General features: G+C 39.8%; 1 long non-coding RNA gene across 4 annotated transcripts in view; it reads left to right on the forward strand.

The window, feature by feature from the left end:
* LOC140912673 (uncharacterized) overlaps nucleotides 1–12,586 on the forward strand; it is a 70,765-nt gene extending 58,179 nt beyond the window's left edge. For all 4 annotated transcript variants that reach the window (XR_012159349.1, XR_012159346.1, XR_012159347.1 and 1 more), the window contains one exon: nucleotides 10,776–12,586. This is a non-coding gene — a long non-coding RNA (uncharacterized lncRNA). The remainder of the gene's footprint in view (nucleotides 1–10,775) is intronic.
* The last annotated feature ends 609 nt before the right edge of the window (nucleotides 12,587–13,195 follow it).

Below are 13,195 nucleotides of genomic sequence, written 5' to 3' on the forward strand. Positions count from 1 at the left end.
GGATTTTCCTTTGGGCTTCAGCTTTGAGTTGCTAGTATGACTTTCTTCACAAATCGCCATCGAGGGCCAGACTTTGGAGACAGTTGAGCACTTTTGCTACCTTTCTCAAAATGCAAAAATTGCCAGTGAGATCCAGCACAGGATCCAGTGTGCAAGTGCTTCCTTTGGGAAATTGCTCTGACGCATTTTCACGGACCGTGAGCTACGGCAGGACAGCAAGATCCAGGTCTATAAGACTATTGTTGTTCCTACACTCCTCTGTGGATGCGAAACCTGGGTGACCTATCGACAGCACCTCAAGAGTTTGGAGAGGTACCACCAACAATGCGTCCGGAAGATCCTTCACCACAAGTGGCAAGATCACTGCACTAATGCCAGTATCTTCACTGAAGTCAATGTCACCAGTATTGAAGCAGTGATCCTCAAGCATCAACTTCGCTGGGCTGGACATTGTGTGCAGATGCCAGACTCTCACCTCCCAAAACAAATTCTCTGCTCTCAGCTCACCTCTGGTCAGAGATCCCACAATAGTCAGAGGAAACACTACGAAGAGACACTGAAAGCATATCTTAAGAAAACTGAGTGGACATCACAAGCTGGGAAGAGCAAGCCACCAACTGATGCCAATGGCTCCATATCAGGCAGTGGCTCACTTCGAGGAGAAGCACCTTGCCCTCGAAGCTGAAAACTTTCTCCCAGCAGGCTGCTGGCCTACCACAAAATGTCTGTACCTACTGCGGGTGGATCTGCAGTTCCAGGATCAGATTCCTGAGTCCTCTCAGGACCCATATGTAAATCCGTGGTAGAGATCATCCTCTAATTCAGGGATCGTCAATCATCAATCAGTCCATTATAGGACATTTGTCTTAAATCTGCTGATGGGTGAACCCTGGGTGTTCTTTTTCTTTTTTTCTTTTTTCTCTTTGCTAAAGCCAAGCTTAAAAGGGACACAGTGGTGTGTATGGGAGGGGATGCACATCCTTTCTTCTAATTGGTAGGTGTGGGATCTTTGTCCAATGGATCCTCCCTCCACTTCCTATTTCAGGTCTGTGATTGGGTTGTTTACACCAGTTTGTGTCTTTCCACCCTTGCTGACCAATAGCTGGAATCTGCCTGGTGGCTGGGATGTCCAGTAGGTACTGCACAATATCATGAATACATCAGTGTAGGAGTCTCGGAGACTAAACAGGTGGAGTAGGCAAGGAAGCATTACAGTTCTCTGGATTCATGTTAAATTTAAACCAATATAGATTGACCCAATGCCAATCAATCCAACACATTCAGTAAAAGTGTAAAAGAGCTGTTACTAATAACATGCCTACACCATGCAGTTCTGAAAACATAAATCGGTGCCTTGTTACTTTGCTTCCAATTCTGACATTTATTGTTAAATTATGTTGATTCCTGCAAAAGACATCACGATTTCTCTCATTAAAGGAGAAAAAAACCCAACCTTCTTGTTCCTTTCCAGATTGTTCCCATTTACTGAAAATAAGCATGAGTTCCTGCCTTGAAGCACTATCTGCAAACTGCAGTCAGATGTAAAAGAAGCCCTAATCAGGCCTGGGAACCAGGACCTTAATTAGTCTGCTTGGAAAACAGAGCAGAAGAGCAAATGAAAATTATTAACCATCACTCATGATTCCTGTTTCTAATTTTAAAGAGGAAATCATGCATTAATCAAACCCTAGCCTTAAGCTCAGAGGCACGTTTTAGAAATATCCTGAAACAACAAGAGGAAATCTTTGCTGTGTTTAGAGAAAACAACTCCTGATCAGTCAGTATGTGTAGCACAAAATATTTTGACATGAAATAAGCTATGTTGCAGTATACTTAGCTTTAGCTGGGTCCAAGAAAAACAAAACCAGTACCAGTTGAAATGAAGGCACATGACAAAATCAACATTAAGCCTGGATTTTGTTACAGGAAAACAGAAATGTACAGTATGTTGTTTTCAGAGGATAAGTGAAAGATATAGAAGGATAAATGTAACAGGAACAGTGTGATAATGTAATATATTACTGTTCGCTTTAGACACAGCAAGGAAACTTTTTAGTGTGTAGAAAAACATTTTAATGAGAATTTTTTCTGATAATCTAGTTTAACAAATAGGAACACAACCTCCATGTGTTAACTGGAGATGATTTGAGATCATGTGATAAGATTTATTAGAGCTGCATTAAATGGTTTCTGTTAAATGTGGACTGTAAAAATAATCTTCCATTTTTTGGCAAAGTAGTATGGACTTTCTGGCTATAATTCAGGTAAACAAATATTCTCTATGTGGAGTCATATTGAAAAATATTTTTTTTATTGTGTTGGAATAAAGAAGTCTGTGTATCTAGGACTCCTCAGAATAAGGGAAAAAAGGGGGCCTTGCCCCATCATAAATTCACCCGCTATTTTGGAAACTACCACACCACAGTAAATGCTGTGGGCTTGATTCTTAAATATAGGTATTTAAGCTTCACCTTTTTAATCAAAAATACTATGTACAGCATCTAGGTTTATCATGAAAGTCTCCTATCCAAATATTGACCAGAACGTAATCTGTTTAGCTTCTAAAAACTACTAGATGCATAACGTGAAATCCTACAACTGCAGATATCAAGACATAAGATTTGCCTCTATTACTATAGTGACTGCAATTATTTTTTGTATATCTGAATGAAAATTATGGAAATAAAGGAAAAACAGGGATTTCTCATCAGTCACTATATATTAGAGGTTCCTTAATATAATTAAACATTTATATTAATGTTTAGTGATTAAACCATTAGCTGTGAAAGGCAGTGTGGTGTAGAAGAATTAGGAATTAGCACAGAGCTGGGAGTCAGGAAGGCCTGAATTTTAGTAATGGCTTTGCCACTAACTTTCTGTCTATCCCTGGTCAAATCTCCGTATCTTTTAGCCCCATCTGTAAAATGAGGATAATTGTCTGAATGAAGCAAAGCCTTACATTCAACTTGAAGACATTTTATCTGTGCAGAATAATGGCGAATCGGGCCCTCTGGCTTTAACTGAGGGCTCTGGATTTCTTCCACTGCCTTGACTGAAAGGACACAGTTCTTCCACCCTTTTTGAGTTGGATCCATTGGGTGAAATCCTGGCCCCATTGAAGTCAATTGCAAAACTCCCTTTGAATTCAATACAGCCATTTATTCCTCCACTGAAATCAGTTACTACTCAGTGGCAGTAAGAATGGCAGATTTGGACCCAAAGGGCTATTCTTTCTCTCATTCACCTACACAGAAGTTGTAGAGTTGGCATGAGTCATTGCCCCTCACTGGAACTGAATTCAGCCTGAGAACATAAGAACAGCTTTACTGGGTTACACCAATAGCCCATCTAGCCCAGTATCCTGTCTGTGACAGTGCCCAGTGCCAGGTGCTTCTGCGGGAACAAACAGAACAGGGGAATTTTGAGTGATCCTTCACCTGTTGCCCAGTTCCAGCTTCTGACAGTTCGAGTTTCAGGGACACCTGAAGCATGGGGTTGCATCCCTGGCCATTTTGGCTAATAGCCATTGATGGACCTGTCCTCCATGAACTTATCTAATTCTTTTTTTTTAACACAGTTTTACTTTAGGCCTTTGCAGCATCACCTCTCAAAGAGTTCCACAGCTCAATTGTTTATGTGAAGAAGTATTTCCTTTTGTTTGTTTTAAATTTGCTGCCTATTAATTTTATTGAGTGACTCACTACTTCTTGTGTTCTGTGAAGGGGTAAATAAACAGCTTCCTTATTCACTTTCTCCATATCATTCATGATTTTACTTGACCTCTATAATAGTCCGCCTTTGTTGTCCCTTTTCTAAGATGAACAGTCCCAGTCTTTTTAATCTCTCCTTGTACGGAATCTGTTCCATACCACTAATCATTTTTGTTGCCCTTCTCTGCACCTTTTCAAACTCTAATGTATCTCTTTTTGAGATGAGGTGACCAGATCTACATGCAGTATTCAAGGTGTAGGCGTACCATGGATTTATATAGCAGCATTCTGATATTTTCTGTGTTATCTATCACTTTCCTAATGGTTCCTAACATTGTTAGCTTTCTTAACTACCGCTGCATGTTGAACAGATGTCTTTAGAGAACTATCCACAATGACTCCATCATTTTGTATGTATATTTGGGATTATGTTTTCCAATATGCATTATTTTTCATTTATCGATATTGAATTTCATCTGCCATTTTGTTGCCCAGTCATCCAGTTTTGTGAGATCCCTTTGTAAGTCTTAGCAGTCTGCTTTCAACTTAACTAGCTTGAGTAATTTTGTATCAACTATAAATTTTGCCACTTCAGTGTTCATTCCCATTTGCCAGATCATTAATGAATATGTTGATCAGCGCAGGTCCCATTACAGAACCTTGTGGGATGCTATTTACTCTCTCCATTGTGTAAACTGGCCATTGATTCCTACCCTTTGTTTCCTATCCTTTAACCAGTAATTATCCAGGAGAGGACTTGCTCTCTTATCCCACGCCTGCTAGTTTGCTTAAGAGCCTTTGGTGTGGGTCCTTGTCAAAGGCTTTCTGAAAGTCCAAGTACACTATATCCTCTGCATCACCCATATCTACATTCTTGTTGACACATTCAAAGAATTCTAATAGATTGAGAACAATTTCCATTTACAAAAGCCATATTGACTGTCCCCCAACTCACTGAGTACCTCTATATGTCTGATTTTTGTGCTTTACTATAATTTCAATCAATTTGCCTAGTACTGAAGTTAGGCTTATCAACCCGTAATAGACAGAAGTGCGTCTGGAGCCATTTTAAAAAATACTCTACCCTCCGGTCCTCTAGTGCAGAGGCTGATTTAAGTGATAGGTCACATAGCATGGTCAGTCATTCTGCAATTTCATATTTGAGCTCTGGCAGAACTTTTTGGTGACTACCATCTGGTCCTAGTGATTTATTACTTTTAATTTATGAATTTGTTCCAAAGTCTCCTCAACTAACACCTCAATCTGGGACAGTTCCTCAGGCTTGGTATGGGAATCTCCCTTCCATCGTCTTCAATGAAGACCAATGCAAAGAATTCATTTAGCTTCTTTGCAACAGCCTTATCTTCCTTACATGGTCCTTTAGCACCTTATCTTCCTTGAGTGGTCCAGGAGCCCCACTGACTGTTTGGCAGGCTTCTTACTTCTGGTGTACTTTTAAAAAAAAAAATTCTCTCAGTGTTGGTGTCCTTAGCTATTTGTTCTTCAAATTCTTTCTTGGTCTGCCTTATTATACTTTTACATGTGACTTGTCAGAGTTTATGCTCCTTTCTATTTTCTTCCAACTTTTAAAGGATGCCTTTTTGCTTCTCATCACCTCTTTTACTCTGTTCAGCCATGGTGGAATTTTTAATACCAGTGGTTCAATCACTTTCTCCCATACTGCCTGAGGTCGGCACCTTGCCATCATTTACCATTCTCTGTACTTATTTGAGAAAGCTACATGTGGCTGGTTGATTTTGCAATGACTGCTTGTTCTTCACTGATTTTGTGTGTGTGGGGGGGGGGGTGTTTTAACAGACATCATGATCAGCTTTCTGCCTATGTTTTGAATTTTATTACTTTACTTAATTCCTTTGATATGTAAAAATCAATGGGTTTTTACAACTGCTTATTCTGCTGAGATTTGGGTTGTTCTCGTACTCATACAATGGTGCTCCGAGTCTTTTTCCAAGTTAGTCTCCTACTATGGGGCCTTCTCCTCTCCTCTTCTCTCTTCTCATCCTGTGCCTGTAGCTGTGCATTAGAACAGTGGTGCTATCAACACAGAAAATCTAGGACTGGAAATTAGTTTGTCACTATCCATTCCATATTTATGTACCAATATTAACAACTTAGTTGAAATCCAGATTTGATTTTGTTTCGGGTGTGTTCCAATGTCATTTGACTTTTCTTGAATGAAGTTATTTTTGATCAAACTGCTTTGAATTACATATTCATGTGCCTTGATGGTGTGTCAGAAAGTTTTTTCTTCCTTTTTACATCCCAACATGGCTGCTACTCTGAAACCTGTACATCCCCTTTGCCTCCAACATCCAGTTTACACATAATACTGTTGGTGGTGGGTTTTTTTGGAAGCAAACACAATGGGTTAAGTGCTTTCCAAACATAAAAAAATGTACAGTTCCTTGGCTATTTTAATAGTGTCCTTGAAGGTTTAGCTCAATCTATATCCTTTTATTTGCAATCTGTCCACGAACATGTGGCCTGTTTATTTAGTGCTGCTTGTGTTTTTCCAATTGACTCTACTATTTAAGTATTCCACTGGCTGCTGTGTTTATATCTTCTAGTTAAGGTTTGATCCTATATACACATCCACTTGCAGTTTCTGGTTCATATTTAGTGTCTCCTTTTCTATCATTTGTGAATTCCAAATACTGGGCTCTCATCACTGTTCTCCCAGTTTGGAGCTGTGTACCTGGTAGGTTCTGAGTTGTTGAATGGTTACATCAATTCAGAACAAAGATGACAATTCTTCTTCTTCTGAATTTCTATTAATGCTGTAATTTTATACCACTCTATGTACTATGGACAGTGCTTTTCTGTATTAAACAGTGCACTTTTAAATTCACAGCAAAGACACACTTTAAAAGGGATATGTAATAGTAACAACAAAAACAATATTTTGCATTTCTTTAGGGCCTTCAATCTGAAATTCTCAAATTACTTTACAAATACCTGTAGACCAGGTATTAGTAATATATTATCCTTTAATGGGGATTATGTGTCACAGAAACTAGTAGAAATTGTTATAATTATTAAAGTATTGCTGCTTCTTAGGGTAGCTCTCCTAAACCTTTATTGCTTTCTGTTTCCATGTGCCTATTTGAGTCTTCTTTTACAACAGTCATCCATGTAGCTGGGCCTTACACTACCTGAGTCTGCTGGGAATAAGTTTTCAGACTGGATTTTTGTTTTTGAGTGTGTGTGTGTGTGTGTGTGTGTGTGTAAAAACATGTTGGCTCAGAAAATAGTGTAGTGCTTATATAGTGTAATCTTGTGAGGTGAGAACCTGTGACAGCATTGTTGGGGTGGAAGTTATACTTGATAGTTTCATTGTATTCATAGAGAGGAAAGAATCCTTTAAAGTTGAGCTTATTGGACGTTATCAAGTGGATAATGTTCTCTAGTGCCCTTTCCTGACATCTGAGATGAAACTGATTAGTAAACTGCAGCCAGTCCCTTCTTTTTATAAGGCAAAGTCCCACTTCTTCCTCCTCAGTTGCAAGTGCCTTGAATACAGTGGAACCAGTTTAGGCCTCTTGTTTGGAGGGCAGGTTTTGGGAAGCCCTCCTATTGAGAGTATGTGGGAGGCAGAGGATCTGAGACTATGGAGATCCACTTGCAGCCTCACCCCCTGCTCCTAACAGAGATGAAGAATGGTGTAGTGGTTAGGGTGGTAACCTGGTACTTGAGAGACCTGAATTCAATTTCCTGTGTGACCTTGGGTAAGTCATTTTCTGTTAATTATTTCCACTTGTGTAAAATAGTGCTAATGGCTCTTCCCTTCCTCCCAGGGAGAGGATAAATACATTAAAGATTATGAGGTAGTGGGGCAATATAAGTACCCTAGATAGAGTAGCATGTCAAGATCAGAGGCTACTGCAGCACTGAGGTCTTAGACGTGGATACAAATCATCTATCGAGGGGAAGATTACTTCCTAGTGCACAGCATAGTCACTGGGATGAGGATTGGGACCATTGTGAGGAGGTCATATCACTGGGAAACATATGAGAGGAAGCTACTAATTAATGTCCTCTTTCTGTCTCTCTAGTTCAGGATCATGTGCAGGGCCAAGGGAAGGACCCTGGGACATTAGAATGCACTAGGCATCCTTTCCTCATTTATATATATCCTTTTCCTTTTCTCTCTGTCTCCCTCTCCACATCCATTATGCTCTTTGCCTCTTCTCTTCACCAGACAACATTAAAAATCAATGACCCTTCACTTGATGAAACTCTTTTTAAAAAAAACAAAACAAAAAAAAACAAAAATTAAAAAGCTTTGAGGATCACCTTGTGCATGGCAGTGTGCTTCCTCGCTGCTCACCACTGTGCTGGAAGGGCTGCTAATTCTGTTTCCACGATGCCGCTGACAGGCCAGTTGTGCAGGCTGGCTTTGATCTAGCTTTTACATTCATTTACCATAATACGAGTTGGCTTTATTGAACCAATTAAAATTACAGTCCTCCCTTATTATCTCCATAGAGCACAGCAGAGATGCAGTGAATTTCAGTAAATGATTTCACTTGTGCGAGTTTATAGATCCTTATTTTACATATCCAACTTGGTTTTTATAAGGTGCAATTTAATATTGACCCTACATGTCACTTGTGTAATAAATGTTTTAGGGTCAAGGATTAAAAGCTTTAGTCAGAGATATGTCATGTTACATAAAGCTCTGTTCGTAATGTTGGTTGCAAATGGTTTTTAATTGCTCAAATTTACAATGAAGTCTAGTCTCCTTTTTTTGTCTTTTGTAATCTCTTGGACACTTTTTTTTTTTTACTGTAGGAGAACAGGTGCTTTGCTGTATATTCCCTTGCCAGAAGTGCATCCCAAAAATACATTTGGAAAGGGTTTAACTGAACATGAACTTAGGGAGTGTGATCCTTCTCCTACGCATGTCAGTGGCAAAACTCTCAATGCCATACCAGCAGCTGATTTGTAATTACAGATTTTAAATAGGAGTATAATTTCCTTTGGTTTGTTTGTATTGCACAGAAAGAAGTACATGCTTATAATATTGTCTGTGTGCATTTTTAAAACCACTTGTAGTCAAAGAACCAGACTCAGACTTAGTTAACATGAATTGGCTGGATTCATAAAACATGGTGAGCTAACTACCTTGAAACTGTCTTTTCCTTTGAGTGCTCTAAATAACATTTCTTGGTGCCTTAAAGCTACTGTCTTCTGTCGGTCTACCCAAACCTTGTCTTCTCTTTACGTATTGGTAAGCCTTTCTGGAATGCTCATCAGTCACTATAGTATGTCCACATACAGTTCTGGTCTTTGATGGGTGGTGCCTCTCTGCCCTAGACTTTTTCTCCTCATCATGCTATAGATCTCAGCAACCATTGTACTTTATGGCAGTAGGGCACTCTCTGTATTTAGTCAATTTATATATGAAGGATTGTGTGGGGGGCAGTCATTATAGCCTTGTGGCCAAGTGCAAATAATCGCCCTCTTCCTCAGGACAGTATGACCTAATGGTCAGAGTTCATACGACTGCCCTTCAGTACAGGACAGTAGGGCCCAGTGGCCAGCGTCCATGGGCCTGCTCCTAGATTCAGGGTAGTATGGTTTAACAACCAGAATCAACAGGACTATCCTTCAATGCAGGGTGGGATGGCCCAGTGGCCAGAATCAGCAGGCTGTCCTTGGCTTCAGGCAGTATGGTTTAGTGACCAGAGTCCATAGGTTTGCCCTTATATGCAGGGCGGTGTGGCCTAGTTGCCAGAGTCAACAGAGATGCTCAATGTGTTCAGCCACAACAAAAGACTTCAAAGAGCAATAAAATACTTCTGGGGGAATTCTGCACCAAAAACTTTGCGCACAATATTTTAAAATTCTGCATATTTTGTTTGTGAAAATAACACAATATAATCATGCCATTTTCAATTATTTTGGTAATTTATTTCAAAATACCTCTCAGCAAATACATTTGTAACAATACAGATGACAAAAAAGATTCAGGAAATGTTTTTTGACAAATAGATTCCTTGGTAGGCCTATCAATAGAAAACTCTGAGTAATAATTCATTGAAACTACAAAATAGAAACATATTTCCTGCACCCCTCAGAAGCAGTGCACAGGCATGGGGGAGTCAGAGGTAACAGAGGCACGGCGGGAGAGGGAATTAATTTCTGGGAAGGAACCTGGGTGTGAACCTGGAGGGTTGTAGGGTGTGGGTGGAAGAAGTATGGAACAGGGTTTTTTGAGGGGGCAGGAGATTGCTAGGGAGCGTCCCCCATGCAGATCTTGGCTGACCCCCAGTCCTGAGTTAGGCTCTAAGCTGGTCCCAGTCCTGATATAAATTAGGTTGCTTCAGCCCATGCTGACTGGCTGCCTCCATCCCTCCCCCAAATCTGCCCATCATGGATAGCTAGAGTGCAGCGTGTTCTGGCTATGCCTCCTACGTGCCCCTTCACACCCCTTACATTGCAAACTATAGGGTTCTGGTATAAGAACCCTTTACTTTGCACCCACTAGGGATTCTCCCACTCCAGTGTAACCCCCTAAGAGGTGATCTGGCTGCTTTCTGAGTGGTGCAGACAATCTGCCCTGAGACGTCTTATTCTGCGTTCTGTTATTGGACCTGTACATCTTTAATCCTATAATAAAAATGTCATGTCTATATGCCATATGCTAATTAATTCTAAGAAGATTACATAAGTGAATTGTATACTGCCTTTTCATCTAAGTTGTATGAAAACTGGACTTTTGGGTAGGATGTCTCAAGTCAAAAGAGATTATAGTGTGTTTTTCATTTGAAATAATTGTATTTATTTATTGAATTTATTTCAGCCCCATACGTTTGTTTTTTCAGTTATTTGAAAGCCTTCTGTAATTCACTGAAAATACATCTCCATTTGTTGGGCAATCAGCAGTTGCTAAAATACATGGGGAGAGAAAAAGATTTTGTCAATGCATGTTGCAAAAACCTAGGAGGCTTCTAGCTCTCTTAAAAATTTTTTTTTTACCCAAAGACAAAAGTTTACATTTATGAGTGACTAAACTAATCCAGTCTGTGTTTGTTTCATTAGAGGCTGGAATAATTCAAGCTGGATGTCTGCTTCATTTTGCTGAGGGCATTTCAGGAAATTGGTGCATACTAGCTGCCTGCAACAGTCGAATCACTGGAAAGACTCCATTAACTTGAATTGGTATAGGATCATGCCCCAAATCCTAAGAGCCATAAAGGGAATTCTGCAAGCAATGCATCTTCTTCAAAACATAGTCTATATGTGATGTCTTATGCTCAGGCACCTCAATCCTAACCTGTCCCATCCTTTCCTCTTCCCCTACTCTCATCACTGTTCTTTTTTCTTTCTGTCTTTACTGTTTTACCTCTACAAAGATAAACTTCCATCTAGCCACCCTTAGATTCCAGGCCATAATTAAAGAAATCCTGTATAAAAAAAGTAAAATCTGAATCATTGCTATTTTATTATAAAATATTTTTTATTTTTTTATATTTTATTATAAACTGCATTGTACAAGTACTGGTTATCACTGTATGTATCTAGTCTTCTGTTGATGTGACATCACATATCTGTAACCAACAACTGAAGTTCTTTGTTCTTCTTGATGGTCATTAGGAGCTGCAGCATGGTTCCAATGGGAGTAGAACCTACAAGTTTTATGCTGCAACATTTGACTTTGTTTGGCCCAAACAAAGGGAGAGAATCAGTGGGGAGGACATGTGGATTTTAGTTGGAATACTCTGTACATGTGCTGCAGAGGACAGGGCAGGAAACTCAGCTAGAAGAGCCCAGAGACATCCTGATTAGAATGTGGCAGTTACTAGACATGCTCAACAGCAGTTTCTGAACCTTTACAGGAAGTTTTCTTTGGGGGCAATCTGCCTGGCATATCACACCCTAGTCACCCTCTGGGCTGAGACAGTTGGAGCACAAGGGAGGAAAAGTTATAAATATAGGAGTTAAAGACAGTCCTGTGGACTCAACAGCTGATTGACTTAGGACCAAGAGATATGTCTGCTGTGAGGACCGGTTCCCAAACCCTATATCACTTTGGATACAGGTGAATGCTATTCCAGTTTTACTTACAGGGAAGCCCTCCATTAGGCGAATGTTTGGTCCACCATGTTATGTTCAGTGGCCCTAAAGGGAGAACTGGGAGGAGGGCATTTGTTACTCACACACACCACAGATCTTATGGAATTTACATTTAGCTATCATCTGACTGCTCTAAACTGGGATTATGTCTATGTTAAAGAGAATGGGGCAAAGCTCAGAGATGGGAGGGGTTGGAAATTCTTGCCTAATTTAGCTGGGCATATGAGGGAAAGAGACTGCCCCATAGAGTAAAAAGCCTTAGGGAGATTCAGAGAATGGATCTTTTGTATAGTGATCGCACTCTGTGTACCCCTTTGGATACAGGCTACAGACTTAAATGTCACCACCAACTGAGGTCTCGTCAGCTATTAACCTAAGAGCTAGAATGTTTCTGGCTGTGGAGATTCCCAGACTGTTGTTGTTGTGGGTTTTTTTTTTGTTTGTTTTTTTGCGGGTAGGATTCTGAAGTGTTTGAAAGGACTGAGGTGCTGCCATTCTCCTCAAGCATTAAAGAGTCCAGGTGATACATCTGTAGCTTACAAACATACTATAAAGATTGAAAAATCATCTCTGAGAGAAGATCAGAGTGGAATGTGTTTTGATGTGTGTGCGCTAAAGTCTAGAATGTTGTGTCAACACTTTATAGTTGACTACGTGTAACAGAAATGAAACACCAGTGTATTTACTAATAGTTTTTGTTCAAAAGTTTCTCATAGTATTCCAAATGCTATTTGCAATGTTTTCTGTGTGCATTAAATGTTTGTTTTACTAAGGAAGTATATGGTAATCTCACTCTTTTGAAGTAGACTGAAAACTATTAATACCTATTTTTCAGGGTTTTACACAAAATAACCCCGACGTTTAACTCTGTATAAGGGTTTCTGAAAAGTCTTGAAAAGACCAAACTCTGGCCTGGATTTCAGCAAAAAGTTTGGTTGAAGTTCAGGAAAAAGGGAAGTGTAGTAGTTTTATATAAATGTTGTTAGCATTCCTCTGCCCTACAAGATGTACAAATGCTACAAGAACATTTCTCACTGATTTCAGTGAGAGTGGGAGCAAGTCCTGTATTGTTTTCCTTGTGGAAAAGTCAATAACATTGTTTGAATCCCCCGGCGGGCCCCCCCCTCCCCCAATCTTTTATTTACACTGCCAAGAAAAAAAATATTTTATTTCAAACAGGAACAAACTGCTTCCAGTTGCCAAGACTGCATCCAGAAAGCTAATGCTGATTACTTGCAAATACCTTTGCAGCAATTATAATTTACCAGACTATGGTCCTTCTTTTGAAGAATACATCAGGATGGGCCCAGGCCTGCTTCCATTGTAGTCATTTGTAGATTTGAATTAGAGTAGGAGAGTACAAACAAATGAAATTATGAAAGGCT

This window comes from Lepidochelys kempii, chromosome 1 (assembly GCF_965140265.1).
Source record: "Lepidochelys kempii isolate rLepKem1 chromosome 1, rLepKem1.hap2, whole genome shotgun sequence".
NCBI lineage: Eukaryota > Metazoa > Chordata > Testudines > Cheloniidae > Lepidochelys > Lepidochelys kempii.